The following is a 26,842-nucleotide window of genomic DNA, read 5'->3' on the forward strand; positions in this document are numbered from 1 at the left end:
TTGAGACTTCAGAGGTGAGGAGAAAGGCAGCTTCTAGGTTGACCATGAAAGATATAAAATTTTCAATTAGGAAAATCTTTAAAAAGCAAAGTCCATCAAAGTGGTATTTTCCTACTTTGAAACTCTATAAAAATATGAAAAAAAATCAATTTTCACTACAAGCATTTCCTAAATAGTATAGAAATACTTTAAGTTCTTAAATTCTCTTAGTATATGGGCTTAAGTCATAGAATCTTAGAGGAACTCAAATATTCTGCATTTAATTTTATATATTAGTGGGCATATGAGAGGTAACTGAGTTATAGAAGTAAGATTTTCAAAAATATTGTCCATCAACTTAAACTTACCTAATACAGAAAATCAAACATAAAGAAAGCCACTATATTTTTATTTCACTCCTTCACCATAAATTTTATTTAACACTCTCTCTTTCCAAGGAATCATGCTAAGCAATGTGGATACAACAGTAAATATCTTTTTGTGATTCTGGGATTTTTCAGTTGAATGAGATTTTGGAAGAAATAAAACTTTGAATTTGGCTAGACAGTTAATGTGTTATATTTATCTTGCTATACTTCACTTGTGCTGTTAACTCTCTAGAAAAAAATTTGCAAAATTCTTCCCTATCAATCAATATTGATATTAGTGATCACCCTAAATCAATGTTTTATGCATTTTGATTTTACTTTCCATTTTCATAATATAAGCCAAATGCTAACAATACCATCACTATCATATCTTCTAATAAATTGAATTTTCATATTCTCTACCTGGCTGTTAACTTATTATAAGGCAATATTTAAAGAACAGAATTCCAGTAGAATAACATAATTGGCAAGAATAAGAATAGGGTTTGATTTTTGTGTAGTTTATAAAGGAAATGTTTCAATGTAGAACTCAGTGTGTTTGTATGGAACTCTAAACTTAGAGTACAAACATGTAATTCTAATATACAGCTTCAAGTTCCACTGTTCAAAGATCTAAAAATAATAATACACCTTTATTGGTTCTTAAATTACTTAAAATATCACTTTACTCAGTGTTAGCAACTGGAATTTGGATCTATGCACTGTTCCTTCTGCCTATCTACGTGGGAAGTAGAACAGTTTTGTAACATAAAAATTTGGAGACATCTAGAAAATCCCAGAAGACTTTAGCAATATTAGTCAGAACAAGGAACATCTACCTGCTTACCCCTTTCTTCCTTGCGTCCCGGCAAGTAAGTATTAAGTCATGCTTCTCTTTGTTTACAAAAAAAATTATATACCGAGTTTATATACTTTAAATTTCCTCGTTGTTTTATGACTTTTTTGTTATGAAATGTAATGATTTTTTTTTCAAATGGATCATGCTGAAAGAGATGCATGATGCTTTATTCATATTTTTCTACCTATCCTATATACTTTAATAACTCCAATGTGTCTATTTTTCTCCCTCTGCTTTTCTGATGCAAAGAACAGTGAGTGCAGCCCAGTCTGTAGCCATACTTTCAAAGAGGTTACTTTTAAATAGTATTTTGCAATGCCATCTATTCTCCTCTCCATGTATCTCCTTTAAAATGTGGCTGATTTCAGCCCGGTGGCTCACGCCTGTAATCCCAGCACTTTGGGAGGCCGAGGCGGGCGGATCACAAGGTCAGGAGGTCGAGACCATCCTGGCTAACACGGTGAAACCCCGTCTTTACTAAAAAAAATAGATGGGCGCCTGTAATCCCAGCTACTCAGGAGGCTGAGGCAGGAGAATGGCGTGAACCCGGGAGGCGGAGCTTGCAGTGAGCCGCGCGCCACTGCACTCCAGCCTGGGCAACAGAGCCAGACTCCGTCTTAAAAAAAAAAAAAAAAAAGGTGGCTGATTTCCTGGACTTAATAGACTGACTTTTATTCTACACGCACGCACACACACACACACACACACACACACACACGTCTCTCTCACACACCTCTTTATCTCTATTTAAATAATAAAAGGATAACAGATGCTCAGTGAGTGATGTCTAATACAGGTAGATCCTCTCAGTTTAGCTCATTTTTTCTTTCTTAACCATCCTCACCAATGTACTCATAAACACTTTCATTCCAGGATGATGAATGCAATTAAAAGAATTTAAATCGCCCTTCCCTAATCTTATATCATATCCTCGTTTACTCTCTTTAACAAAACTTTAGAATTAAATAACTGCATGACATTTTTATGTAGTCCCAGTGTCAAATAACTCTTGTTGCTGAGTCCCCTTTGTTGCAATGTATAGCCATTTCACTTCATCCAATATTCCTACAGCAATCATTCAAATTGTTAGAATTACTGCCATCTTCCTTTATGACTAGCTACTACAGATTATATATTCACGTATTTCCCTGCTTTATAATTACATTATGCATCTTGGCAATTTACAGGGAAGCCAAGCCAAAAAGACCCCACTGCATGTTACATGGCATTATACGATTCCTCTTTAAATCTGTCCACTTCTCTGTAAAGTCACATAACATATACTGATAAACCTGTATGACGCATGACATTCTTCATAACTACCATATGACAATTGTTAGCTTTAACCATCTCTAGAAACAATAACAAATATCCTTTATATCCTAATAAATTTAGTGTGAGATCACTGAGTATTTAATGAGTAATTATGAGTTAGGCAACATGATAAAACTTCACTCACATTTACTTAACAATCCTCAAATTGATTTTATAAGGGATTTTATAGCATTTGCTCCATTTCCACATGAGATAAACAACCTTCATAGAGGTTAAACAATATGTTTAAATTCACCCAGGCCTAGGCAAAGCCAGATAGATGTAAACTCAAAGCCTGTCTGAAATAGAAGCACACACTGTTAACTGCTTTAAAATCTTAAGGATATTGCATTTTTCTACTTGTATACCCCATCCAAGGGTACACTCATCTCAGAGCACCATAGTTTTTGTTTGTTTGTTTTGTTTTGTTTTGTTTTATAACAATTAAGGACTGAGATCAAGTTCTTTTGCCTCTGTTTATTGCTACATTAATATTGCAAATTATATATTTCTTTTAAAAAGCTTTCATATTTAACCAGCTGTAACAGAACAGATAAACCACAACAGCAAAAAGCAAATGAAACTTTTACCACACTATTTTTAATTTAATCTGACATCTTTGATCCCTTATATATGAGATTGTATTTTTCACACAACTGTCTTCAACGGAAACAATTCTTGCAGCATTTTCACATGCTATTTTATATGTCTTTCTTTTTAAATACATGATCTACGTATTTATCATTTAATAACAAAAATATTTATTGTACTACATGTTATAAATCATGTAACTATTCCCCAATTGTTAGCCATATTTACTTTTAATCTTGTTTTTGCAATAAACATGCAGTAAATAATTTTTTAATATGATTTTTTTTTGAAGTTTATATAGGCCTTAAGACTTGTAGAATTAGAGATAGAAATAAAATTTTATGTTTTTATTACTTCTCATTTTATAAATAAGGAAATGGAGAATCTGAAAACTTATGGCCCTATGTCATAGGAATGTAAATGGCACCAACAAATCTAAGATTAGGACCCCATGTATCTAGCCTAGTATTCTCTCTCTGACATAATAAACTGTATATTGACATTATAAACATACTAGCTTAAGGCTAATTATTGAAATACCATGTTAACTTTAAAGGGTACCTCAAATATCTATTAACACACAGATTCATAAATATTGAAATGCTTGTTTTCTCTTTATTTCTAGCTTAATAGCTACAGATAACACAACAAAATGTATAATTTACTGCATCATTCATGTTTATTTGTTTTGCTGTAATCTCAGGGTTTATTTAAAGTCAAAATAAAACTTTTCAAAGGAAACTTAAAACTTTTGTTTTTTGGAGTAACTGTTGAGCAACTTTGTTGTTGTCAAGACCTATAACATTAACACAATTTATAAGATATACTAAACGTTAGCTACTAAAATCTGCTAATGCAGCATTTAAACAAAAAAGAGAGGTCAGGAAATTCAAAGTGATGACTATGTACTATTGTTCATGCAAAACTGTATTCCAAGTGACCAGGTCACCATAGAAACTAGATATATATGTATACATAATACATATTCTTCTTGATTTTATGCACTGAAACTACCAAATTATATTGTTTGTTTATATGCAGACTCATTTATATTGTAAGCATAGATCAAACTGTATTCAAAGAAAGTTTAGAATATATGAGGCATACTCGGATAACCAAATACAGGGAAAACACAGTCTGCGTCTTTTTGGGGATCATTAAATTTTTTCAAAATCTCATTTATTTTTACTTAAATTAACATTCTTGTACATTCTGTTGGGTTGGCAATGTGTTGGCACAATTTTATTTAGGCTTTAAAACATATAGGCCATTGTAATTCTACTTTTAGAATAAATGGACCAACTTATAATTCACTTAATAAAATAGGTCTTTGGAAATTGTAGTAAATATGTACTTTTAATCTATTTTTGTTTTCTGTTACTTGCTTCTTCTGAAAGGGAAATATTTAACTCAATACATTTTCATGACATATAATCACTGATTAAAATATTAGTCCCTTGAATAGTCTTACATTCAAATACATATTACAGTGGTGGTATGTGAGTAAGAAGAAAATGGTGTTCTATTTATTTTTAAATGACCTATTTTCCATGGACAAAGATGTCAAATGGACAAATTTGACAGACTCTCTGTTTCCCTCCCATCTTTCTCAGAGCTTTGGAGTCCACATTAGTACTTTGCAGCTCTCTTTCCTACCAGCATATGCTACCAAGCTCTTCATTCATTCATTAAGCATTCTCTACTGTCTATTTTGTACCCAGAATTACACTTTGTGATTGGAGTAGGGTATGTTTTCTAGGTGTTCCACGTACTCAGTTTTTCTAGACACATCTGGACACATAAAGATAATACAGCATAAAAATATTAAAATGGCAGTATATGAAGAGTTGTAGAACTACACAGGAAATAATTAGGTAGCTATTGATAAATTACTTGATAAGTAAAGTAGAAGAGCTTCAAGCAGGAAAATAGCAACTTGTACAAACGTACAAAAGTATGAAGATAAAGACAAGTCAACAAGCAATAGTGCTGGAATCACAAATTGGTGCAAATGTGTTAATCATGAAGATCTAAGGTTGGAATTACAGGCATCCTAGTAGCATTTAGTAATTGAAAAGGAGAAAGGAAAATGACAGAAAGGAAATAAAATACATGGGTCCCTAGGTGCAAATGAAAGTATCAAATTAACTGCTTAAAACCAGATATTTGGCCGGGTGCTGTGGCTCACTTCTGCACAGTAATCCCAACACTTTGGGAGGCAAAGGAGAGCAGATCACCTGAGGTCAGGAGTTTGAGACCAGCCCGGACAACATGGCGAAACCCCATCTCTACTGAAAGTACAAAAATTAGTTGGGCATTCTCCGAGAAACACCCAAGAATGATCAATAAATAAAAAAAGAAAAAAAAAATTAGTTGGGCATGATAGCAGGTGCCTGTATATAGGCCATTGTAATTCTTGGGAGGCTGAGGCAGGAGAATCGCTTGAACCCAGGAGGTGGAGGTTGCAGTGAGCCAAGATTGAGCCACTGCACTCCAGCCAGGGCAACACAGCTGGAGTTGTTTTTTTAAAAAAACAAAACAAAACAAAACAAAAAAACTAGATATATTTAACTTTAACTTTAACCATGTATCATTATAAAATAATTTTTAAACCCTTTAGCAGAATACTAATAAAAACAGTCTTAAGATATTTAAATAATGCTATTTCATTTGTTAATTTTTAAAACTATGGCACACACAGCGATGGAGAGAGGGATGTTTTCCAAAACAATACACTTTATTGGGTGGGAACAGTAAAAACTGTTTCTGATTTCCCGATACTACTGCCCTTTGCCCTCTATCTTCTCCTACTTATTTCTTGAGAAAATTTTGGCAGTCTATAATCCATGGTTTTGTCATTTCATATTTCTGAGATGAGGAAGATGACACGTGACATAAAAATGTTCTGCTTTCAAAAACCTCCAAAGGCAGATCCTAATTTTTTAAATTCCTTTGCCCCAGCAAGAATAATTTTCAAGCACAAAAGATAATTGGATAAATATATATTAATATTTTTATTTGATATCTTGCTAAGTATACTACAGAGGAACTTACACGTCATCATTTAATCTTTAATCCATCTGGTTCAAAAATAAGAAGTAGGCTGCATTACCGTATATGGCATGCAATGTTTTTCTTCTGTGTAGAATTTCCAGGGAAGTCTCTGTAGAAAACTGATCCTAATTGTGAGGTCTTCATATTTAAGCATAGTAATGGAAGTCTTCCAACTCAGAAAGGAAGAAGGTAAAGTCTCAGTAACTTAAGTATATTTATTTTACGATTAAGAGTTCAACTCTCCCAAATTTTTATCCATGAGCATATCGTGTATTTTAGTGCAGAGTGTTCATCAAAACATGACACTTCCTTTAGTCAGACATGAGTTTTGCTTTAACCTAAAAAAAATGGCTATTTTGGTGCACACTTCACATACATAAGTAAAATTTCAAACATTTGCATGGTAATTAGTTATACCTATATTTTCACAGCTGCAAGACACTGAAAATGTATAGGAACATTTGGTAATTTACAGCATTTATCTTTCTCACACACATAGTTTCTCTCTCACTCTAGTATTTTTCCCTTCTGTTACTAGATCTATTTAATTCCGTTAAGTTACATGAGAGAATCACTGGAGTAAAATTTAAATTATTCTAACATTGGCAATTTTTGCTGTGGAAAGTAAAACTTATATATGAAAAATGAATGCACTAAGGGTAGTGTTCTTTTTTTTAATAGAGACAGGGCCTCACTCCGTTACCCAAGTAAAGTGCAGTGGCTCAAACATAGATTACTGCAATCTCAAACTCCTAGGTTCAAGAGTTTCTCCTACTTCAGCCTCCAAATTATCTGGGACTACAGGTGCGTGCTACCACACCCAGCTAATTTTTAAAAGCATTTTTGTAGAGACTGTGTCTCACTATGTTGCCCAGTCTGGTCTCTAACTCCTGGCCTCAAGAGATCTTCCTGCCTCAGCTTCCCAAAGTGCTGGGATTACAGGCATAAGCCACTGTGCCCAGCCCTGGTAATGTTGTTATAATAACACAGACCTTGATCTCAAAATAACTGCCTCATTGACTCATGTCAATAGTAGGAAGCAGAGCAGGGGCTTCAGTGAGAAACAGAGTGGGAACTTCAACACAGGCCTGGCAGGAAAAACATTTTTCTATGTTTCTTTTCTTATTCACATTCACTTTCTACTTAGTAATAACAAGAAAGTCTTTTTATAGAATATTAATTCATTTTGAAAAGCTTTTACATAAACTGCAGTTTCTCAGAGGAAAATCAGGGGTTGGCAGAGAATATAATGGTATAAACTTGTGCACATTTAATTATTTGTGTTTAGTAAAAATGACAACAAAGATATCCAAATACCTGTATGTTTATATTAATGCCTATGTGTATGTGTATGCATATGCATACGTGTGTATATACAAGCAAATGTACATCTACACTTGTGCCTATCTAGTCTCTAAGCACAACCCAAATATTAATCTACTCGATTTTTGAACAGTAAGGATATATTTGAGTGTGCTGGAATTATTGAGAAATCACATGGCTTCTCAATCAATGCATCTGTGGTTCATTACTATATGTAATATATTTTTTGGATGATTTCCAGGGTCTTTTTGAGGAGAGTTGTACATACCTTCTATTTGTGCATGCTGGGTTGATCTAGAACCAGACTCCCTGAAAAGATGATATAGGGCTATAGAAGAAAAAGACTGGGGCTTGGAATCAAACACAACTGGATCAAATCTTGTCTACTCTCCTATTAAGTTTGCAAACACAGCCAAGACACTTGCATTCCATGGATTTCAACATCTAGATGAGTAAAAAGAAGCAAAAGGGGAAAAAAAAACTCTCAAAAGAACGAAAGAAAGAAAGAAAAGAAAGAGGAAAGAAAGAAAGAAGGAAAAGAAAAGAAAAGAAAGAGAGAAGGGAAGAATTCTCATGGAATTGTAAAGTGGCATGGCTAAGTCTGTATTTCAAGCATGAAGCCTCACACACTTCAGGGGCCTAGAACATAGGCAAAATGTTTTAATGTTTTTGTTTATAGTATCCTCTAAAAATGATTATTTTGAAAAAATTAAAAAGGCTTGTTTGCCTAATTATATGGCCTCATAAAATGACACCTAATTTCTTAAATACATTATCTCCAAATGTAAAACCATTGGTTGAAACGTAAACAATATATATCTTCAATGGTTTAACAAATGACCAGAAATGAAAGTCAACATATGCTTTATTTTGTCTAAGAGAATTAATTCAGGCATTTTTGAGTTGGAGACTTAGGAAATGCATTAGATATGTGTGTTAATTCACTAAAGTAAAGCTTGTAGAACAGCTATTTAGTTATCAAAACATATATGTACTTACCAAAAGAATGTCTTATTATATTAATTTGTCTCTCTAATGAAATGTGCATGGTTTCTATATAAGGGCCTTCTGAATTATTTGCTTGTTTATGTGTCACTCAGATTGTCTATATCAGACCAAACTAGGAAATAGGCCTGTTAATCTTTACTTATCATTACTAAATTAGTGAATTTAAAAAATAAATTTCTGCATTTGTTAATGTAGAAAAGATAGACTTCTCTCCTAAATGAAATATCTTTGCCTCCCCCTTAAATATCATTTTCCCACAAAGTTCTGTCTTTTCAGATCTCACATTTTCAAACTAAGATTTTCTTCATTTTCATGACTTTATTAGTTCCTGTGTGTGAATGACTTCTACATCAGTAGCACAGATCTTGCTCCTTCACTTCAGACTTATGTACATAATGACCTACCAGGAATGGCTAACTGGTGTTCCATGGGTATATTAAACCACAATGTCCAAAACTAGAAGCAGTAATTTTCCTCCAAAACACATTACTCTTTAGTTACATCATCATCAATGAAGCTGCATAATCATAAAATCTAGAATTTGTCTTCAAATATTTTATTCCTCTTAGTCTGTATATAAATTTCTGATCCAGTCCTATTATCTTTTACCTCCTTAACAGCTTTTTATATCTACCTTGTCTGTTTTAGCTCTACTGGTACTACCTTATTTCAGGCAATTATCTCTTAAGTATGCCATAATTATAGTCTCTTAACTAGTCTAGGTGATTCATCTTCCAAAATTTGGCAGACGAAACTTTCTAAAACTAATAACAATTTTAAAAAAATGAAAATGTGATCTCCATTTGGTTCCAACTTCAAGCTTTTCAGTTCCTCCTGTTGCCAGCTCGATAAAGTGAAAAATCCATAGCATAGTGAGAAGAGGTCACCACAATCTGGTCCCTGCCTTCTCTAGAGTTACTGACTTCATGTTTTGCTCCCATCCATCTGAGATATTGGTCAAAAGAAACTACTTGCTCATTTCAAACTACATGTATTTTGCAACTATGCCTAGAATACAAAATTTCTATGTCAAGATATACCAAGTCTGGGAAGCTGTCCTGCATTTTTCCAGACCAAACAAAATTAGCCACCCAGTTCTTTGTGAACCAACTTAACCTCATAAAAAAGTTTTATTTTTCATGATGAAAATTATTGCATTTATATATTCTCTAAGCCCTCTGTGGTCATTAGATTATATGGTAAATTTACGGAGTCAGAATAATACCCCATTGCTTATTGAGTTTTCTCAACTCCTGTGCTTAGAACAGTACCTGACACAAAGTCGGTATCTATTAATGTTTACAGAATGAATCAATTTCAAATAAATATTTACTAATCCAGTTACCCAGCAAATTTAACCAATCTTCTTGGTGCTCTGCCCAGGAGAAGGAGAAATTATATTTGAAATTCTGACAATAAATGGAATAATAATATTATTCTAATGATACTGGTGAAGTTTAAGAAATTTCAGTATTCTGAAACAAAATAACTCTGTGGGATGGGGGTGAGGGTAAGGAGAGGGAGTTAAAGCTCACACCTGTAATCCCAGCACTTTTGGAGGCCAAGGTGAGCAGATCACAAGGTCAAGAGATCAAGATCATCCTGGCCAATATGGTGAAACCTTGTCTCTACTAAAAATACAAAAATTAGCTGGGTGTGGTGGTGCATGCCTGTAATCCCAGCTACTCAGGAGGCTGAGGCAGGAGAATCACTTGAACCCGGGAGTCAGAGTTTGCAGTGAGCCAAGATCACACCACTGTAATCCATCCTGGCAACAGTGTAAGACTCTATCTCAAAAAAAAAAAAAAAAAAAGACAATTATAATACAAGCCAAGAAATACATTTTCAAGCATGTATTGTGGAACTTATAAATGAGACTTGTGTATATCTGACCGAAGTACTACTAATCTCTAGATTAGAGAGTTATAGTGTCTTTCATTTTATTTTATCTTTTGACCAAGAGCAATGCCATCAGTTTATTCTTAAGTTGACTCTAAACATCTATGAATATACCTCATTTACTTTATATTATTGAGGAATGACATCGTTCCTTATATTAATGAAATACTAAGATAACTGAAAGTATCTTTTAAAATTAAGTATTTAGAGTTCACTTCTAGAACGGCAGCATGAGGAACTCTGCAGAAGCTCTCCATAAAGAAATGAACAAAACTGTTGAACACAAAAAAAAACTAAATAAACTCTCTGGAAATTGTGCTAAGGGCATATACAACAAGTGGAAATATTTACTTAAAAAAAATTCCAAAATTCTGTAAGAATAGCAAGAGTCTTTGATTTTTGAACCACAGCCTTTTGCCTACCTCCCTCTCGCCACTCAGCTCAGCTTAAAGGAGGCTACATGTAGTTGGGTGTGGCCAAAGAAATAGAACTTCTCTCCTTATCTTTCTGTAAAAGGTTACCATATGTCCCTGGGAGGGTCAGGGCACCAACATTTCTTCTTAAGGCAGAAGTCCCTCCTGGAAGAGGCAATCCAAGAGGATCAGAGGCTACTATCACATACAGCACATAGAGTAGTGGCCCAGAGAATTTTCACAGAGAGAGAGAGGAAGTTCGCAAAAACAAAAAGATCCAAAACTCTCTTTATGGAACTGACATTATTTGAAATAGAGTGTGGAGAAGTTCATTCTTAAGGGATCTCTTGAAATAAATAGCTTTTCTCAATTAAGAGTGTGAAAGGAAAATAAATCCTGGGGCTCTAAAAGTCACTAAGCTAAAGGGACAAGTCAAGCCAGGAACTGCTGAGGGCAAACCTGCCTCCCATTCTGTTCAAAGTCATCCCTCTGCACTGAGATAAATGCATATCTGATTGCCCCCACTAGAAAGGCTAATCAGAAACTCAAAATAATGCAACAGTTTTTCTCTCACCTACCTGTGACCTGAAAGCCCTCTCCCTGCTTAGTTGTCCCACCTTACTGGACAGAACCAATGTACATCTTACATATTTTGATTGATGTCTCATGTCTCCCTAAAAATGTATAAAACCAAGCTGTGCCCTGACCATCTTAGGAACATGTCATCGGGACCTCCTGAGGCTGTGTAACAGGTGTACATCTTCAACCTTTGCAAAATAAACTTTCTAAATTAACTGAGACCTGTCTCAGATATTCAGGGTGCATAAGAGCAACAAGCTAAACCAAAGACCATCCAGTTTACCAAAAATAATGAGGAAAATAGACAGCAAAGAAGAGCCCTACGAAGTCAAAACAAATCTCTAAGATTGGTCTTAAAAATTACCTGTACTTGAATTTAATTCATCTGACTGCTGAGTAATTTATATATCAGGGCATTGTTGAAAACTTTGAGCAATCATCCAGCAATTAGGGGAGCCTAACATGTGGGGTGTAATACCAAATGAAATACATGTGGTAACAGATAGATCAGGAAAAGAGACAGTCACTGGGAGCCTTGACATGTCTCATCAAATACAAAATATCAGTACATAATAGAAATTATAAAAAAGAAGAAAATAAAAATTCTGGAGTTAAAAATCACATGAATTTAAATTTTAAAAAACCATTAGAGGAGCTCAACAATAAATTAGACTGGGTTTTTTGTTTTGTTTTGTTTTGATTTTCTTTTTTCTTTTTTAAATATAGGAATATCAACATCTTGCCAAGGCTGGTCTCTTACTCCTGGTCTCAAGCTACCTTCCCACCTCAGCCTCCTGAGGAACAGGGATTACAGGTACACGCCACCACGCCTGGCTCAATGGTAGATTTTAAATGGCAGAAAAAATAATCAGCAAGCTCAAAGTTAGATCTATGGTGAGTATGCAATTTGAAGAACAAAGAGAAAATAGAATGAAGAAAAATGAACAGAACTTAGAAAAATGTGCTATACTTTAAGTGCACCAACATAGTATAATGGAAACACTATAAAGAAAGGAGATAGAGAAAACAACCGAAAAGATATTCAAAGAAATAATGGTTGAAAACTTCGCAAATTTGCAGATAATCATCAACCTACATACCCAAGAATCTCAACAAACTCCAGATAGGATAAATACAAAGAGATCCACACCCAGACATATTATAACACAAATATGAAAAGTTTAAAATAAGGAAAAAGTCTTAAAAATGGAAAAATGAAATTATTTATCACTTATGAGGGAAACCCAAAAAGATTAAGAGTTGAATTCTCATCAGAAACATTGAAGGCCAAAATATAATAAAATAATGTATTCAAAGTGCTGAGAAAAAAAAAAATTGTCAACCAAGAATCTGATATCCAGCAACACTATCTTTCAAAAATGAAGGTAAAATATTCTCAGATAAACAAAAACTGATGTTGTAGGACTTTCTCCTTAGTTCATCTGAAAGCTGAGTTCTTGTCACGTGACCAGGAAAAATTAGGCTTGTGGACACATGGAAGGGTTGGGAATAACAGAATTTACTGGGCAAAAGGAAAAAGGAAAAACAACACAGCAAAGCAAGAGAGGAGTTCCTTTAGCAGGCCCTTATCCCACAGATTGAATCTGAGGTTCCCACACTAGAACAAGAGGGGCCAGTCTCCTCCCCTGAGCAAATGGCAGGAACTTCTGTGGTTCTACCCCATTCTCACAGTGCACAGGCCAGTCAGAGGTTCTCTGGCGACCCCTTTATACTAGGCTGTCTCACTGAGACATTCTTATAATTTCAGACAAGCCTTAAAAGAAATACTAAAGAAAGTTCTTTGGTTTGTAAGTAAGTATATCTAGATGAAATTCAAATCTATACAAAAAAATAAAGAACATTGATATAGGTAATTCTGTAGTTATAAAATGCTATATAAATGCATTTTTTATTTATTCTCTTAATTCCTTTAAAAAGCAATTGTATACAACACTGTATAGAATTATACTGTTTGGCCTATAACATATAAAATATAACATGTTTATTATGTCAATTCTAAGTTAAAGTGTATATGGTAATCTCTAGAGTAACCACAAAAAAACATGGAGCATAAAGCTCAGTGGGAACAGGAACCAGGAATGAATAAAGAGAACCAGAAATGGTAAGTAAAATGTAAATATCTAAAAATCTATCTATCTATCTATCTATCTATCTATCTATCTATCTATATTTGCCCTTATTTCTTTTCTCAGCTTTCATAATAGACAAAAAAATAAATTAATAGCAATGCATTATTTGCTTTGTAGCATGTATGGATGTAATAGATATAATAACAGTAAGACAAAAATGGAAAGATTAAGTAGAGCTATATATAAGTAGCATTTCTAATTCTCACTAGAATTATTAGTATAAATCTGAAGTCAATTCTAAATTAAAATGCATACAATAACTTCCAAAGTAACCACAAAAAAATAACTGCAATGTGATGAAAAAAAAATAAGTATTTATTTCAAAACAGGTAAACCATCTATAATAAAAGTTTGTAAATACACTGCCTATATGCCTTCTTTCTTAAGCAAACTTCTCTGAACATACATTCAATCTTTGGCAATTGGAGGTCTTCATTATGAATATAATTACAATGTCAGTGTGTTCAAAGGCTATACTACAATGGGAAGTTGAAATACATAGAACTGTTTACCATTAACCTAACTGCCTTCTTGTTTTCCCTTTTGTTACTTGGCAAGTGATAATCCCTTCTTTGAGTTCACATCACAACACACATTAAAATGTGATTTATTGATTTACATGTCTTTTATATTTATCTCTATGCCAGCAACCAGCACAGGGTGCTTCCAAGGATAAAAACTAAATGAATGCTTGACTAACGACTAAATAGAAACTTGGAGATTAACCACTTGAAGTAGTTAAGAGTGAGGGCTCTGCTTTGAATATTTGCTAACTCCTTTACCGGCTATACTTCTTCCTAATGTCACTTAAACTCTGCTTCTGTTCTCTCGTTTGTCAAATGGAGATAAGTATAGGGCTTATCTCATAAGGTTGCTGTGAAGATTAAACAAGTTACTATCTAAAGACAGCCATCAGAGCTGTATCTGACTTACAATAAGTATTATGTGTGCCTGCCCATATTATTAATGTATGAATATACTAACATGTGGTTTTGTACTTTGGTAGATCATTTGATTCTTCATATTCATTTAAAATTTGAGATTCCTGAGCTTATTAGGGAAGTCACTTCTGGATAAAACTTCATATTTATTTAGTTACTTGCTATTTGCAGTTGCATTTTTCTTGAAGGCTAGTCTAATTATAAATAAGGAGTAGCCACAAAACATGAAAAATTTGTCTTTGTAGAAATTTGAGACTATGACTTAGAAAATAGGGAGATCTTATTTTATAATCCTAATGCTAGCAAAGGCTCATTCCAGGCAGAGGGTTGTGAATAATATGGATTGGGTTCTCTATATTGTTTTTCACCTATATAAATAAATGAACCTTGATATTCCACACAGTTTTGCAATTTTGTCACAATACTCATTTGTCTGTTCTCTGTTAAATGTCCTGATGGTTCATGTCAGCAGGATAGTGTTGGAATTCACAGCAAAGGATCTGCATTGTGGGATCTCATTGATGGGCAGCTGGAAGTAACTTACAGAAATTTTGTGCCTTTAGAATATTTTTATGTTGTTTAAAATTCTCCTCAAAGAACATGTGGTAATACTAGAGTCCTGCCGAGTATCAACAACTCAAGAACAGCACTGAAATAAAAAGGGCTCCAAATTTGCATTTATTTAATGCTTAATTTATCACGTCCAACAGTTATAAGTAGCTTCAGTATATTACCAGCTCTAGCTTTTATTTATATACTATTACAGAACGTTTCATCCAGTATTTAAGTCTCTGAGGTCCTGAAACATTTTTTGTTTTGGAATTAGAAAAGGTATGATAATCTTTACTCCGTGTGTTCTTGCCACCACAAATACTGGAATCCTGTGGCATGCATCAGATTTTATAAACAGATATTCTGCCAGCAACCTCGGAAGCTTTCTGATAGAAAAGGAATGGCATATGAAGGAAGTTCAGAAGCCAAATATTGTATTAGTCCTACCAATTAAATATCTCCATTGAGCCCCTGCAAAATGTAAAAGAATATTTCCAAAAAGTAAAAGTCAAAGAACAATTCACATAGTTTACACCTCATGAGCAAAATGTTCTAAACTATAAGATCTTTGATTAACTCATGTAGGTAGGAATTTCTTATAAATATTAAAACTTACCTTAAAACTTAATTCTTATATGTAAGAAGTAGCAGATTCAGTTTGGCAGCTCTGAGAATAACGTTACTAATTATGTAGCATTTAATAATATCCTAGTATGCCAAAGAAATTTTATCTGGTTCATGAAAATTCTTAACTTATTCCTAGAAAATTATTTATATTCTCAGCATTCTCACTCTAACTTAGTGTTCCTCTTCCAATTGGAGATAATTTTAACAAAATAGCCTATCGCAGGATTTCTTAACCTTAGCACTATCCACTTTGAGGCTGCAAAATCCTGTGGTCAGAGGGTTTTTCCTGTGCATTAGAGGATGTTTAGCAGCGTCTCTGGCCTCTATGCACTAAATGCAAATAGGAACCACCTTCAAATTTTGACTATTCAGAATATATCCAGACATTGCCAAACAGCCTAATCTGAAAAGAAATTGTCTTGGTTTCTAATGCTGTGTAACAGATTACCATGCTCACTGGCTTAAAACAACACAAATTTATTATCTGCTATGGTTTGAATGTTTGAACCCTCCAAAATTCATGTTGGAATTTAATTGATAATATAAAATTACTGGAAGATGGGGCCGAGTAGGAATGGAGGGCCTAATGGAAGGTGTTTAGTTCATGAAGGTTCTGCTATCAGGAATGAAAGAAATATTTCAGAACTCTGTGGAAAATATCCATACTTTTTTTAGATCCCCTCATTTTTTTTCCACCAGTGGGTAGTTAAAATCAGTTACATAGTGTCAGACCTAAACCTCTGCCATTTATCTTTTGTTCAAAATTCTATAGGTGTCTATGCCTTGAATATAACTTTAATATTGCTACTTAAGTTACATTGTAACTTTTTTCATTTGCTTACCTGTTACATTACCTTAGCTGTTACAAAGAGTCAAGAAGATATTTAAGAGATTTAATTGGAAAAAAACCCTAAGAAATAAAATACTTATTTTGCTTTGGCCACAAAAATAAAGAGCTTTGGGACTGGGCTCCTTCTCCTGACCTTTAACCTTCAGTCATGTGATGACACAGCAAGAGGGTCCTCATAGAATGCTGTCACTTTTGTGGACTTTCCAGCCTTCAGAACTGTGAACCAATAAATTTCTGTTAATTGTAAATTACCCAGTCTCAGATAATCTATTATAGATGCACACATGGACTAAGACATTATCTCACATTTTCCATGATCCAAATGAGATGAGAGGGTTCCCTTGACCCCTTCTTGGGACTCGTGAAGGGCATGGCTCATTTACTCAGCTGCTGCGCTCAATCCGTTATGAGAGGGAGCACAGGAGAAGATAGGTGTGGGAACCAGAGGGAACTAATGCTGGAACCAGCTGGTTGCTCCCCTCTCACAGGAGCAGGCTCTGTGTGAGCCCTGCAGCAGTGTCCAAACATGTTACAATGCTCTTTTTAGCAGTGCTATCTGGGAGGGAGTGTCTGTGACCCTGGAGCCCCAGAGGGGACGTGTTACAATCAGTTTTCTTTTAGCTTTTGCCTTCCGGTCTGTGAATGGCTAAGTGTTAACCAGCTCAGTGGAGGGACAAGGTGACAGCCTTTTACACCCTGCCCTCTTGGTACCCAAGTTTTTGTCCAGCATTAAGAGGAATCAAGTCACACGAATGAATTGAATAGGACTTTATCGAGTGCTGGAAGTGACTCTCAGTGGGAAGGGGAGCTGGAACGGAAGTGGAGCAGGAAGATAATCTTCCCGTGGAGTCTGGCTGTCCCAGGCCAAACTCCTCTCCAACTGTCCCCAGCCAAACTCTTCTCTGGCTGTAGTCTCCAACTTCCAGTTGCTGCTTCTCCTCTCAATGTTCAGACACTTCTCTCTTCTGTGTGTGTGTGTATGTGTGTGTGTGTGTGTGTATGTGTGTGTCCACTGCATCTTGGGTTTGGAGTTCTTATGGGCACAGGATGGGGATAGGGCTGCCCAAAAGGCAACATTCGGGTGGGAAAACAGAGATAGTTCTCACTTTGGGTGGACAGTCCAGGCTTGAGGGTGAAGCCCTTGCCAGGGGCTCTGTCCTCTTCTTCCCAGTATTTCCCTGCTTCCTATCCATATCACAAAGAAGTCAGAGTGTGAGTTCACAGGGTCATCTGCTCAGGATCTTGCTAGGCTTATCAAGGGGTTGGCTGGGGCTTCAGTTCTCTTCTAGGGCTCAGGATCCTCTTCCAAGCACACAGTTTTCAACAGAATCATTCCCTTGTAGATCTATGTCTGTAGTCCCAAGTTTTCTGATAACCACTATCTGCTTCCAGAGACCACCTTTAGTCCTTTGACACACGACCAGCACAGGCAAGTCACAATATGAGCGTGTGTCTTTTTCAACCCAATAGGAGTGAGTATTTCTGACTTCAAATCCTCTTCCGGTCACTATAATGGAGATTTATATAAGGTTACATAATCATAGGATAAATTATCTCACCATAATTTGCCATATGAACATAACTTAATCCAAGAAACAAGTATCCTATCATATTCACATGCTCCACTTACATTTAAGATAAAGGGACTATACAAGAAACATACATGAAGGGGTAGGTATCTTGCTATGATTTGAATGTTTGTGTCCCCCCAAAACTCATATGTTGAAACCCTAACACCCAAGATGATGATACTAAGAAGCAGGGCCTTTTCTTAGGTCATGAGTGTGAAGCCTTCATTAATGGACTAGTGCTCTTATAAAAGAGACCACAGACAGCTAGCTTGTTCCTTCCATCCTATGGGGACACAGCAAAAAGGTGCCAAGAACCAGGTATTGCAGCCTTTACCACAACCCAGTCATGCTGGTACCCTGATCCTGGACTTGCCAGCCTCCAGAATTGTGAGAAATATATTTCCATTGTTATAAGACACCTAGTTTATGGCAGTTGGTTACAGCAGCCCATAGGCACTAAGACAGATTCTAAGAGCAATCTTTGAATTCTATCTACCACAAAGGTCCAGAACTAAATATGAAAGTTATACACACAATTTAATGTAAAGCAGAAAACCTCTATAAAGTTTAGTTTACAGAAAATTTGAAAATAGGTAACATGTTTAATGACAAATGAAATAATTGGACAAATCAAAAATGACATACAAGTTACAAGTTGAAGAGAACAGTACAAAAAGTCAATATCATGAAAAAAGTAGAAAAATTTTCAGATTCAAATAAATTATAAAAACAGTAAAATGCACTGTGTGAAATTTAATTAGATGCGTACAATGGACTGAATATTTGTGTCTGCCCAAAATGAATCTCTAATTCCAATGTGGCAGTATTTGGAGGTGAGGCCTTAGGAAGGTAATTAGGTCGTGAAGATGGACCCTTCATGGATAGAATTAGTGAGTTTATGAGAAAAGGCCAGAGAGCTAGTTAGCTTCTTTCCACCATGTGAAGACACAATGAAAAATCAATAGTCAGCAATTTAGAAGAGGGCCTTCACTAGAAACCAACCACGTTGGTACTCTGATTTTAGACTTTAAGGCTCCAGAACTGTGTGAAATAAATTTCTGTTACTTATAAGCCATTCAGTCAATGGCACTTTGTTATATCAGCCGAAACTAAGACAAGGCTAAGAAATAAAGAGAGCAAGGAAGAGAGAGAGACAGAGAGAGAGACAGGAAAAGAAAAAAAGAAGAAGAAGAAGAAGAAAGAAGAAGAGGGAGGAGGAGGACAGGAAGGATGGGAGGGAGGGAGGGAAAGAGAGAGGGAGGGAGGGAGGAAGGAAGGAAGGGAGGGAGGGAAAAGGAAATAAAGAAAATGAAGAAAAGAGACAAGAAGAGAAAAAAGAAATGAGCTCTGGTTACGTAGAAGAAAGTTATTATTTCTTCAGAACATATGCTATATATTTCCATATAAAGCATCATGATATCTAGAAATTACTTTCAAATAATTTAGCAATTAGACTGATGGATGATTAATAGATAGACAGACAGATAAACAAATAGAATAATGGGCTGAATTGTATGCCCCCAAAATTTATATGTTGAAGCCCTAAAGTATTATAGGTTTGTGCAAAAGTAATTGCAGTTTTTGCCATTACTTTTAATGGGAAAAGCTTCAATGACTTTTTCACCAACCTAATACCTCAGAATGTGACTGTATTTGGAGATAAAGTATTTAAAGAGGTAATTAAGTTATGAGTTCATTACATTGGGCCCAAATCCAATATGGCTTGTGTCCTTATAAGAATAAGAAATTTGAAGAGACAGGTACAGAAGGAAGACAATGTAAAGACACAGGGAGATGGCCATCTACAAGCCAAGGAGAAGGATCTTAGAAGAAAACAACCCGGTTGACAAAGCACACAGTCTATGGAATTTGGTATGGCAGCCATAGCAAACTAATATAGGTAGATAGATAGAAAAATAGAGAGACAGAGTGCAAATTGAGAGGGTGGGGAAGAACCACAATATATTCCAGTTTATCGGTTTTAAACTAGAAACTATGAGCTTTCATAACTATGGCAGAACTGGGGATGAAAACATCAGGTAAGTCACTACCACAGTTCAGAGAAACACTGTCAAAAGTCAAGGAAGCCACTGGGCTCAGTGACTCATGCCTGTAACCCCAGCACTTTGGGAGGCCAAGATGGGCAGGTCACTTGAAGCCAGGATTTTGAGACCAGCCTGGCCAACATAATGAAATCCGGTCTCTACTAAAATACAAAATATTAGCCTAGCGTGGTGGTGTACACCTGTAATCCCAGATGCTCAGGAGGCTGAGGCACAAGAATCATTTGAACCAGGAGGCAGAGGTTGCAGTGAGCCGAGATCATGCTACTGCACTCCAGCCTAGGTGACAGAGTGAGACTCTCTCTCAAAAAAAAAAAAAAAAAATCAATGAAGCAAATGCGCTCAAGGCCTCCTTCTGAAGCATTAAAGTGTATGGTTCTCAATAGCTCATGGGAAAGCCGCTGAAATTCCTAAGAATTTCAAAGAAAGTATTGTAGACTGAATTGTTCCACCCTCCACACCCTATTCGTATGTTGCAGTCCCAATTTCCTCCCTTTGTGACTGTACTTTGAAATAGGGCATTTAAAGAGGTAGGTAAGTTAAAATAAGGCAGATAGCCCATATGTGGCCCTAATTCAGTTTTACTGGTGTCCTTAGAAGACAAGATTAGGACGTAAAGATTGGCACCTGGGGTGCAGGGGGACAGCCATGTAAGGACCCATCAGTGAGAAGGCAGCCATCTGCCAGCCAAGGAGAGGTGCCTCAGGAGAAACCAACTCTGCTGGCACCTTGATCTTAGACTGCCAGCTTTCATAACTGTGACAAAATAAATTTCTGTTGTTTAAGCTACTCATTCTGTGAATTTTGTTAAGGAAGCCCAGCAAACTAATATAGAAAAATATTCAATTGCCTCAGTGAGCAGCAGCAAAACACTTGGTTCTCAAGAAATTGCCAGGAAGCCAAAGTAAATCTCACATTAGGATGCAACTGCCTTTGGAAAATAATAGCTTCTCCCTCTCTTCTACTTTCCAAACCCCATGTAATTCTGAATATCACAAAGGAAAGGGGATTATGAAAAATATGGTTTCCAGCTTCTCTCCTGTGCATAGAAGAGACTTTAGAAGATGTTATTGGTGAATCTAAGTTGACAACAGATGATGAGGCATAGTATTGATACGAACACTGAGAAGAAGTTTGGAATATACATATGGAAGTTTGTAAGCACAGCACAGCTTTTTTAAAGATATGGAAGCCAAATGTGAATGAGTCATTATTCCTAAAGATTTCAAGATGTAATTCAGATGACAACAGCAACAACAAAATATCCCAAGTGATTTTTAGGATATAAAATAATCTTCTCTAAATGAACACATCTTCATCTCATATTCCAAAGATTATCACAATAATGTAATTTTCTGGCAAAAATGGGCAGCTCATATTAAAAGATAAAACATTTAAAACACAAGGACATAAAAACACTCTGAACAAGAAACAATAAATAAAAGAGACCATGATTCACAACAAAGAGAGGATGAGAGAAAGAACAAAAAACTCTCAAAGACTTTACATAACGCTATTATCACAGTTTATATCATTTTGCCTACCATGTTTAAAGAGATAAAAAAAAATCTTAAAAATATTTGCACGGTATGGGAAACCAGAAATACAAGAAAAAAATAACTCTCATACAATTGACAAACTCACTAAAATTTAAATTGACAAACTCAGCTGAAAAGAGAGTTAGCCAAGGTATGGATAAAAAAAGGAAATTGTCCAGAATGCTATTTGGATTGAAACAGGCTGCAAAACATTAAAAAAAAAAAAAAAAAAAAAAAAAGGTTAAATGTTAAACTACATACATGATAGTGTTACCAAAACACCAGGGTTTTGGTTTAGGTCCTGCAGTTCACCACACAGAAAGCCAACCACTGAGACACCCAGTATTGCCAAGGAAGAAGGTTTTTGTTTTGTTTTGTTTCATTTTGTTTTCCAGATGGGGTCTCACTCTGTCACCCAGGCTAAAGTGCAATGACACAATCTCGGCTTACTGCAATCTCCTCTTCCCGGGTTCAAGTAATTCTCATGCCTCAGCCTCCTGAGTAGCTGAGATTACAGGCAGCTAACACCATGCCCAGCTAATTTTGTTTTGTATTTTTAGTAGAGATGGGATTTCACAATGTTGGCCAGCCTGGTCTCGAACTCCTGAACTCAGGTGATCCACTCGCCTCAGCCTTCCAAAGTGCTGGGATTGCAGGCGTAAGCCACCGTGGCTGGGCCTGAAGAAGGTTTTAATTGGGTGCTGCAGCTGAGAAGGTGGAAGCTCAATCTCAAATCCATCTCCCTGATCAACTATAACTAGGGGTTTATATAACAGGAAAGAAATGTAACAATGTGTAAGAAAACGGAAGTAGGGAGGGGTATGGATGCAATCATGATTAATGAGGGGTCAGGCATCTAATTGTCAGGACGTGGTGATCTGGTGAGTTTCAGTTCTTTGATACCTTTTTTGAGGGGCCTGAAGGTCCTTTCTTGAGGAAGGAACTCAGACAAAACAAATGTAAGCTTCAAACTTTAAAATCAGAAAGGTCAATTTCTATTTTTATCCAGAACAGTCTATGGGACTATGGGGTTGGTTTCAATAGGACAACGCTGCCTAACATATTACAGCAGATGGTGTTGGTTTTCTACCCATACCCAGTAATCCTTTTCATTCAGTATACACTGGCTCTCTTTCTGATGGATAACTCCTACACTGTTTTTTTGTCTGAGGTCTTTTACTGGCTGCCAAAACACCATATGCTGCCACATGAGGCCGAAAATTAAACATACACATACAGATGTGCACATATACACACATACCAGGTATTAACCTTAAACAATTGGCTACAGGAGATAGTGAGTACATACTCAACTTCCCCAACCCTCAGGTAAAAACAGATGATGCACACACTTTCATTGTATCCAAAGTTTCTTACTAGCATTAAATTTCAGTTACCACATTGGTGACTGTTAGGTAAGGAGTGTAATAATGGCTTCCTTTCCATCCTGACTTTATTCTTTATTTCTCTACTTAAAAAAAAAAGTTATTAATGTGAAAAAGAAAGCTGTTAAGTTATAAGAAAATTGGTTAATAATGAGTAAAACATATTTGTTAGCAAGACACATGAACTGGTTAGTTAAATATTATGAATAAATACATTATTAAAAATAAGTAAAATGACAATTCAAGTCACAGTCTGGAAGAATATTATAACACGTATAATCAAAAAGATTAATATCCAAACTTAAAAATACAAAAATTTTGTAAATGGATTTAAAAAAAATGAATCAGAAACTAGACTAAAATATGCAACAGGGACTTTGTGAAACATAATTCCAAATGGTCAGTACGAATACGAAAAGATTTTCAAACTCATCAGTAATCAAGTAAATACGAATTAAAACCAAAAGAAGATACTTGCATGTATTCGCTACAGTGCCAAATACATAAACATCTTAAAACTTTTTGCTAGCTATATGGAGCAATGGAAACTGTCACACACTAATGGTGGTAGTATAAATTGGCATGACATTTTAAAACAGCTTGGCATCATCTAATAAATTGAAGAACCTCACACTTTATTGCAATAATTCTCTCCCAGAGAAGTTTTATGGGTTTGGATAAACAGCAGCATTGTTCACAATAGCCCCAGTTTTAAAAAATCTATCAATTATACATTGTATAAATTAATATCTCATTTTTAATTGTCATGTAAAGTTCAAATGAGGTATGTCATTTGAGGCATATTTAAATAATAATTTTTTTTAATTAAAAGACAATAAACACAAAAACACATAACATGATAACATGGAGTATTACATGCCAATAATATTATCAACAAGTATGTGAGTACATGTCAGCTTTTAAAATAAAGATACATGTGTTCTAAATTTCATTATTTGTTTCTGAGACGATGAGAACTGTCAGACTTGTAAATTGTAGGATGTGTTAATAGTGCACATCATATAGTTGATATCTTAACTTCAAGTAAGATAATTTCTGTCTTTGAATTTTCACTTTTCATGTCTCAAAATCCTATTTAAAATAACAATCCAACTCCAAGTTAGAAAAAGAATAGAACATTTCTCAGCCTTGTATAAAATTTAAGTTATTCTGTGCATATATAACCTAACTCTAGAGGGAAAAGTCCATTATCCATGTATTTTATCAAGGAGTCAGGTCATTGCACATGGTTTGTAACTCCCTAATGACTGGGTAAAGATTATTTCCTTTGGTAGTTTGCAGATGTTATCTTACCATTATCTAGGTTCCATTGCTCTGACAAAATCGACTAGATTATGCCACATTACCAAACACCTCCCAGGACCAAAACCTTAATAAGGTACATGTTTATACACTCGCTGTTAGTATCTATGTGGGTAAGTGTATGGGTTGGCAGGGGCCCTGCTTACCAGAGAGATGCAGACTGATGAAAGCTCTTAACACACAGTTTCAAAGGCACCACAGCTAAAGGACATAAGTATAGTAAGTTATGCACTGGTTTTAGCTTCCAGCCATACCTGATACTCATCACTTCTGTTTATATTTCACTGGACAAAGAAGGTTACATAGCCACCCTAACTTCAAATGGGGTAAGAATGTTTAATTCTGCCATGTGCCTAGAAGGAGAATTAAAATATACATAAACAGTTCTAATAGCAATCACAGTGAATAACCAGCTATTTCTGTCTGGAATCTTGTACATTCAGGAATTCAATCAGGAAATAACTAGGTTTATTAACCCATGCTAGTACTAATGAACATTTTCAGTCTGCAGACTCAAGATTTTTATTACATAAGAAAAACACATTTTATCATTTCCCTAATCCTTGTGCTCCATCTGTTTATTTTTCTCTTTTTGGGAGTTATGCATCTCTAATCTTTTTCTGTCTTTTTTTTTAATCTCAATATCAATTTCCTTATAGTGTGGTCTGTTTTGAGTTATTTCTTCTACTTGTTATTCCAAGCCACTAATAAAGGTGACTAACCTTTCCTTCAACTATTGGTTTCTTTTTTGTTTTGGTTCCCACATCTTGCTAGCTATTATTTTTATAGCTGTTTCCTCAGTTCTAGAAGTTTTAGTTGTGCTACACTTGAATTTTCTTTAGTGTTCTCACTATTTTTCTTTAATGTGTACTCTCTCACCTAGCTGTCCTATTTTATTAGGATTTTTCTGACTCACACATTTTGCTTGTATTTTTCACTTGGCTAATGGGTCTTCTTGGATTTGCTATTATTATTAATTTGTTTATTTATATTGTTGGTCGGCTTGCTGCTTTAGCTGCCGGAGTAACTTAAGTGATAGCAATCTTGGTTTGTTTCTCTTTTTTCAGGGCTTTACTAACCAATAAGTTGTCAATGCCTATCGCAGGTAGACAAATACTCTCAGGAATCTTGTAAGTGGCAAAGGCTGGCGGTTTATCAGTTCAAGAGCCAGAATATAGAAAATGAAGGCCTCCTTGTGGCAAAACTGCGTTCTCTGGAAAACCCCTGAGAAAAAGTTTTGTTCTGCATTTGCAGCACAATTTCTTACTTTCAATAATTTAAAGTATTAAGACCAAAAGTCCTCAAAGCTGTCCAGTTCAGGAGAGGTAGATAGGTGCATTTCAAGGACAACAAGTATACACCATCTGATTGTGGTCTTTCTCAACTACACAAGAATTGGAAAGTCACAGAGGCTAATATTTAATATCAAAAATAAAAAACATAAAGCTGTTCTCTTTTTACACCATAAGTAGAATTTGACATTTGAATATCTGATATTTTCCCTAACTTACAGATACAGGAATATATTATATTAATGGCTATTTCTTAATATACTATCTATTATTCAGGCTACATTCCTTGTCTGAACATTTTATCTTTTTTATTTTTCCCATTTGTTCTTCTCATCTGAAACAGACTAAAATCCCTTGTTACTAGTTATCAAAACTGGATTTCTTTCAGTATCTAACAAATTTTAAATTTATAAAAACAAATGAATGAATGAAAAGACTAGACCTCAAAAAGAGATAGATGAACATAGAACATAAAAGGATTCCTCATTTGTCATGTCACTGCAATTCAAAAGGCTCCGCCAATGCAAGAAATCTTCTTTCTGGATAGATGTTTGCTATCCTTTACACTAGCTGCCTTAATAATAGATGATTATAGCCTGTCTGCATACTTCCTAGAGCTTAAATTGGATATAATTTTCTTCATTTCCTGTCTTAAGTCATATTGAAAATGTTTTGAAAAATTTTAAACATCTGCTTAATTCCACTAAAGAGGTAGCTATGTTTTATTATAAGTGAGGCAGACTGCATGTTTGGCTTATCTCTTGTGTGTATATTCAGCATGGTGATTTGGTATAAATGGGCCCATACATTTAAATCATACATTTGTGAGCCATTTGTAAAGTCTATAGAATTTTTTTTAAGTTAGAAATTTAAGATCCTGATCTTATTATGACTGAAATGATCATATGTGCAGACAGAGTGTCTTTGTCTGTTTGATTTAATGGCTCCAATTACTATATAATGTATATAGACAGGCATGTACTTGTTCTGGGAGACAGAAGCTTTCAGAGCATCATGTCTCACTTGCTTTTAAGTCAAACTTGGTTTTCATTCTTTTGGCAGCTGCTCAAGCTTATTACTACATAATTGGCACCAACAGCTGCCTCTGCTGTGTAAACCATATGAACATCACACAATCCCGGATCTCGCCATCTCATTAAGTA

The sequence above is a fragment of the Pongo abelii genome, chromosome 4 (genome assembly GCF_028885655.2).
Source record: "Pongo abelii isolate AG06213 chromosome 4, NHGRI_mPonAbe1-v2.0_pri, whole genome shotgun sequence".
NCBI classification, from domain to species: domain Eukaryota; kingdom Metazoa; phylum Chordata; class Mammalia; order Primates; family Hominidae; genus Pongo; species Pongo abelii.